Raw genomic sequence first — 6,000 nt, 5'->3', positions numbered from 1 at the left:
TGGACCCCAAAGCTTTTGGGGTGAGGAAGGCCTTTGCAGGGGTGCTGACCAGCCAGCATGCCCAGGAAGCTTCCAGAACAGGGCTGAGGGAGGAAAGAGGCTTGGGGTGTAGGAGGCTGCAGGATTTTATGTGGGACACCCCGTTCTCCCGCACACACACACACATTGCAGTGACAGGCTCTGGAATTTCTTGAGAAATTCGGCTAGACCTGGGGAGCCAGAGGCCTGAAGAACCTAGAAAGGGGATAGCCCCTTCCAAGGCCCCACCTGGACTCTGCCTGGGGTCACAGCTGGGTGGGGACTGACGCCCAGGCTGGTCCAGCCTCACCCCGACTGATGCAGGTGGCCTGGACCCCGAGACTCGCCTTGATCTCCCCATCCCCGGCTCCCTGATCTGTCCCCAAGCACCCCCACCCCAGGCCCTGTCCCAACTCCCACCCCCACCTCCTTACCGCCCTCCTCCCGAAGCACCGACTCCGCCCCCTCCCTCTCTTCCTTATCTTTTTCTAACCTTTCGCATTTTTTAGTCTCATTTCCTGTCGGGTTTTGCATTTCCCTCCCCCGCGCCTCCTAGCCTATGACATACTTTCTCTCCTTTTTTCTCTCCTGCCTCCTCTGGCCTTCGGACTCCTGCCCGCGCCGCCCGCAGCCCCCTCCTGGCCCTGCAGCCCCTGGGCGGGCGGCGCCCCTCGGAGGACGGGTCGGGGCCCGCGGGGACAGAGGGCCCGGTCGCCTGGAGGAAGCCGGAGGCCTGCGTGGAGGAGGCGGCCCGCGCAGCTGGCGGAGCATGAGCGCCCCAGGTAGGCGCAACCGGGATGGGGGAGCTGGTGGAGGGGGAGCACGAGGCGGGGAGCTGGGGAAAGAGAGGAGGACATGGGGAGGAGATAGGGGGCATTAGTGAGATGACATGGTAGTGGGGCGTGGGGGGGATGGGAGTGGCTCCTGCTGGCCCCGCGATGTTGGGGGTATCCTTCCATCTCTGTCCCCCTGCCCCACTTCTCTCTCTCTTATCTCCTCCTTTTCCCTTCCAACCCTTTTTCTCCCTCACTTTCCACCTGGTGTACCTCTCCTCCGTGTCTCTCTGAGCGTCTCTGAGTATCTCTGCCCAGCAAAACCCCCACCTCCTCCTACTGGACAGGAAAAAATCGGGGGTCAGGAGGCTGCAGCCCCTTGGTGCACCTGCCCAGAGGGAGGAAGAGAAACTTTTCTGACACCTGAAGGGCCCGGAAGTTTGCAGACCACAGCCCAGCCTGACTCAGAGGCTCCTGGGAAGGTGGGGCCTGGCTCAGGGAGGAAGGGCAGCCCCACCAAAAGGGGGTACGGAGCTGGGAGATGGGAGAGGACAGCCTCCTGCAGGGACTCTACTAGAAAGGGAGTGGTGGGGGCACAGGAGGGGGCCCAGGTTCCCCACTGAAACCCGGACCAGTCCCCAGCGGTCTCAGGCCTGAAAGCCACTCACCCCAGGAGGCCGCTCCAGGCCCGATGGGGCCACCAGGCCTTCTGCTGAGCCCCCTCTGAAGATAGGGGCAGAGAGGGTGTTTCTGCCCCTCGGGGGCTCTGAGCACCGCTGGAGGCTGTCACGGGGACCCAGGTTCAGGGACAATGGTCTCAGCTGTGAGCTTCGGGGCTGCCCACACAAACTCCATCTTGGACCAAACTGACCTCTGTCTGTCCCGCCTGCTCTCAAAGCCTTTGATTTGTAGTTCAAAAATGTTTCTCCTGACGTTTATGACTCTTCTTGAAGGTATAAGGTTACCAACCTACCAGAGAGGGGAGAGAAACAGTCGATCGTTCATTCCGCATTTATTAAGTGCTCAGCCTGTGCATAATACGTGCCGGAAATCCCAGGAGCCGGGAATTAATATGAGGACGGGAATTTCTCCCTCAGTGTACGTTTTTGTGCTTAATATGAGGACAGGAATCCGTTAAGTGTCCATTTCTGTGCTTTCGCGGAATCTCCCGTTCTTTCCCCAGCGAGGCATCTGTAAAGAGATGATACTCCTGCCTCGGGCCGGGGCTGCCCTGAGGAGAGTAACAGTGACCAGGACTCTGAAGCATAGCCAAGGCCAGGGACTGCTTGGACCCGTGTAGATGTTACTTGCCTGGGTATCAGATAGGCAGGCCGTGGCTCCCCTGGCCCCAGCAGTCTTCAGTTAATGCATGAATGGTCCTTGATGTGATTTTTTAAAAAATTGTGGTGAAATACACATGACATAAAAGTAGCTCACTGAACCGCTCTGAAGCGCACAGTGGACTGGCGTTAAGCCCATTCGCATTGTCTTGCAGTGGTCACCACCATCCAGCTCTTCCCAAACTGAAACTGTGTCCCCCATTAAAGAACATCTTCCTGGCTCCCTCCTCAGTCCCTGGCAGTCACCCTTCTCCATTCTGTCTCTAGAAATCTGATGATTTTCTGGACCCCGTATAAGGGGGCTCATACAACCTGTGTCCTTCCCGTGCCTGGCTTATTTCTCTGAGCCTCATGTCCTCAAGGTTCATCTGTGTTGTCACCTGTGACCGAATCTCCTTCCTTTTTCAGGATGAATAATATTCTGTCGTGCAGATAGACCATATTTTGTATATCTGCTCATCCTTTATGTGATTTTTAAAAATGACTTCTGGCCGGGCGCAGTGGCTCACGCCTGTAATCCCAGCACTTTGGGAGGCCAAGGCAGGTGGATCACCTGAGGTCAGGAGTTCGAGACCAGCCTGGCCAAAGTGGTGAAACATGATCTCTACTAAAAATACACACAAAAAATTAGCCTGACGTGGTGGTGCATGCCTGTAGTCCCAGCTACTTAGGAGGCTGAGGCAGGAGAATCGCTTTGAACTGGGGAGGCGGAGGTTGCAGAGAGCTGAGATCGCACCACTGCACTCCAGCCTGGGCGACAGAGCAAGACTGTGTCTCAAAAAAAAGACTTCTAAACCTAAGTCTTCTAAAGATGACGACGCTTGTTTGAATCCATCAGTGGGCGTGTGTGGGTGGCTTTGTACTTGGTGGCACAGGGGACGCAGGAGGGATGTGAGAAGCAGTGCTCCAACCTGAGTAGGTTCATCACACAGTCTGTGTATGCCGTGGTCAGAGTGTGGCTGAGACGCACATGAGATGGAAAAGAATTAGGAGGAGTGAGGAGGGAAGCAGGGAGTGAACTTGGGAGATGGTAGGACTCAGAAGGTCCAGGGATCCCTGGAAGGTTCCAGGCTGAGATGGTGCTGAAAATCTCAGGGAGGAAGGGCAGTCCCCCCGAAAGGGGGTGCAGAGTTGGGAGATGGGACAGGACAGCCCCCTGTGGACACTGTACTAGGAAAGGGGTGGCAGGGTCACAGGAGGGGGTCCAGGTTCTAGGAGTCCAGGAATTCAAGACCAGCCTGGGCAACATGGCAAGACCTTGTCTTTACAAAAATTTAGCCACACATGGTGGTGTGCATCTGTAGTCCCAGCTACTTGGGAGGCTGAGGCAGGAGGATCATTTGAGACTGGGATGTGGAAGTTGCAGTGAGCTGAGATGGTGCCACTGCACTCCAGCTTGGGCTGCAAAGCAAGGCAATGTATCAAAAAAAAAACAAAAAACAAAAAAACCAAAAAACGAGGGGCAGTGTCTAGACTTCTTTATCCTATGCAGTGATTCTGGGCCCTTCCGATAAAAGACTTGCTTCTTGGGACTGAGGGGCTGTGTGACTGTGGTTTGGTGGTGGCTGGCAGGGGCCATGGAGATGAAGATGCACTTGTGATCATAGCTCCTCATAGCATGTCATGCAGGAAAGGCCAAATGGGGTCCTGATTTTCAGATGGTGATGATGAAAAGGTATGTCAAGTGGTGAAAAATGGAGCCTCTTGAATCCATTTTTAAAACCGCCTTTAGGCATAGTGGCTCACGCCTGTAATCCCAGCACTTTGGGAGGCAGAGGCGGGAGGATCGCTTGAGGTCAGGAGTTTGAGACCAGCCTGGGCAACATGGTGAAACCCCGTCTCTACTAAAAATACAAAAATGAGGTGGGCGCCTGTAATTCCAGCTACTCGGGAAGCTGAGGCAGGGGAATCGCTGGAACCTAGGAGGCAGAGGTTGCAGTGAGCCGAGATTGCCCCACTGCACTTTAGCCTGGACAACAGAGTGAGACTCTGTCTCCAAAAAAAGAAAAAAACAAAAACCAAAAAACCACTTTCCATTTCCTCTTGCCCAGCCCCTACACTCTCTGCTTTGCAGGCCGTGCTCCCAGTGGCATTCCATCTTTTGGGTTGGAGCCCATGAAGGCATGGGTTCGTGGCATGACTACTGATCAGTGCTAGCCCTGTGACCTTGGCTTGCCATGTGACCTTGGCTAGCTGTGTGACCTTGGACAGCCTTCCCATCACCTAAGCTCTCCGAGAGTCATTTTTCTAATGAAATCAGGATATCAATACTGGTTATTTTCAGTGTTGTCAGTTACACCAAGCATAAAATGAGAAAATACGGCATATGACATAGGATTACCTTTGCCGTGATGACTAAGGTCTGCAGCAGATCAGAGGCTGGACTCTGGAGTCCAGACCCAGGGCTACAGTACCAGCCTCCCCGCAAACACCAGCTGGATGGACCTCCTTACTTTTTTCTGGTGCAACCTCCAATTCCTTGTCTGCAATCTCAGTCTTACAGGGGAATTATGAGGCCCAAGGAAATCACAGACCGAGCTGATGCTCCGTCAATCTACCCTGTAAAAAAACTCTCACTCTGGGTGGTTGCAGTACCCAAATCAGTCTAGAAAATACCTTGATAAATATCTTGTTTGGCTGGGCACGGTGGCTCATGGCTGTAATCCCAGCACTTTGGGAGGCCAAGGTGGGTGGATCCCTTGAGTCCAGGAGCTCCAGACCAGCCAGCCTGGGCAACATGGTAAGACCATGTCTCTACAAAAAAAAAAAAATACTAAAAAATTAGCCAGGCATAGTGGTCCCTCCTTATTTGGGAGGCCGAGGCAGGAGGATCATTTGGGCCTGGGATGCAGAAGTTGCAGTGAGCCGATATCACACCACTGCACTCCAGCTTGGGCGACAGAGCGAGACCCTGCCTCAAACAAAAGAAAGAAAGAAAGAAAGAAAGAAAGAAAGAAAGAAAATATTTTGATCGATTGATTGAAATACAGAAACAAAAAGAGAAGGAAAAGGCAACCTTCGAGGAAGCGCCTTAAACATGCTCTTCTGCTAAAGAAAAATTAGAAGGCAACCGGGCGCGGTGGCTCACGCCTGTAATCCCAGCACTTTGGGAGGCCGAGGTGGGCAGATTGCCTGCGGTCAGGAGTTCGAGACCAGTCTGGCCAACATGGTGAAACCCCATCTCTACTAAAAATACAGAAAAAATTACGCAAGCGTGGTGGTGGGCGCCTGTAATCCCAGCTATTCGGGAGGCTGAGGCAGGGGTATTGCTTGAACCAGGGAGTTGGAGTTGCCGTGAGCTGAGATCGCACCACTGCACTCCAGCCTGGGTGACAGAGTGAGACTCAGTCTCAAAAAAAAAAAGAAAAGAAAAGAAAGGAAGAAGAATTAGAAGGCACAGATTCCAGATGCCAGCCTCTTCCTGGGGCAGGCCACATAAGAAAAGCACAGCCAGGGCACCGCACACTCCATACAAAGAGCAGGCCCCACGCCTTGTCCGTACTCTCTCCTTGAGGGGCTGCCGCTCTCTGGGTCAGTGGTTTTGATGGGGTGATTATTTTCAGGAGGGTAACCTTTTGGGTTGTGATTTGTTCAAGGGCTCGGAGATGATAATGGTCGCTGTCACATTTGTGTAATAGGTGTTGGTGGCTGAGAGCCAGAGGGTGATAAAGTCCTTCCAGTCCCGTCTGTGTGGCTGTCACTTCTTCTTCCCCTCTCCTGCTCCTCGAAGCACACTCGTTCCTCCAAAGTGCCGGGTTCCTCCTGGCCCAGCCGGGGCCATTCCTCAGTGGACATTATTCCTTGCAAGTCTGGGAGCCAGAAAGGGGCATGTGCAGTATCCATGCTCGCAAACAGGGCTCCATCCTCCT

The 6,000-nt window shown here is 53.8% G+C and overlaps 1 protein-coding gene across 2 annotated transcripts in view; it reads left to right on the top strand.

Annotated features, from left to right (window-relative positions):
- The first annotated feature begins 525 nt into the window (after nt 1-525).
- Nucleotides 526-6,000, top strand: part of CARD11 (caspase recruitment domain family member 11) — a 144,867-nt gene continuing 139,392 nt past the window's right edge. Inside the window, exons 1-2 of one of the 2 annotated variants that reach the window (XM_025379321.1) lie at nt 526-800; nt 3,122-3,126. The gene's annotated coding sequence lies outside the window, so the exon portion shown is untranslated. The remainder of the gene's footprint in view (nt 801-3,121; nt 3,127-6,000) is intronic. The other variant, XM_025379320.1, reaches the window with a different exon arrangement.

The sequence above is a fragment of the Theropithecus gelada genome, chromosome 3 (genome assembly GCF_003255815.1).
Source record: "Theropithecus gelada isolate Dixy chromosome 3, Tgel_1.0, whole genome shotgun sequence".
Lineage (NCBI taxonomy): Eukaryota > Metazoa > Chordata > Mammalia > Primates > Cercopithecidae > Theropithecus > Theropithecus gelada.
Note: the sequence above shows the minus strand (reverse complement) of the source record. Positions and strands in the feature narration are given on the sequence as shown.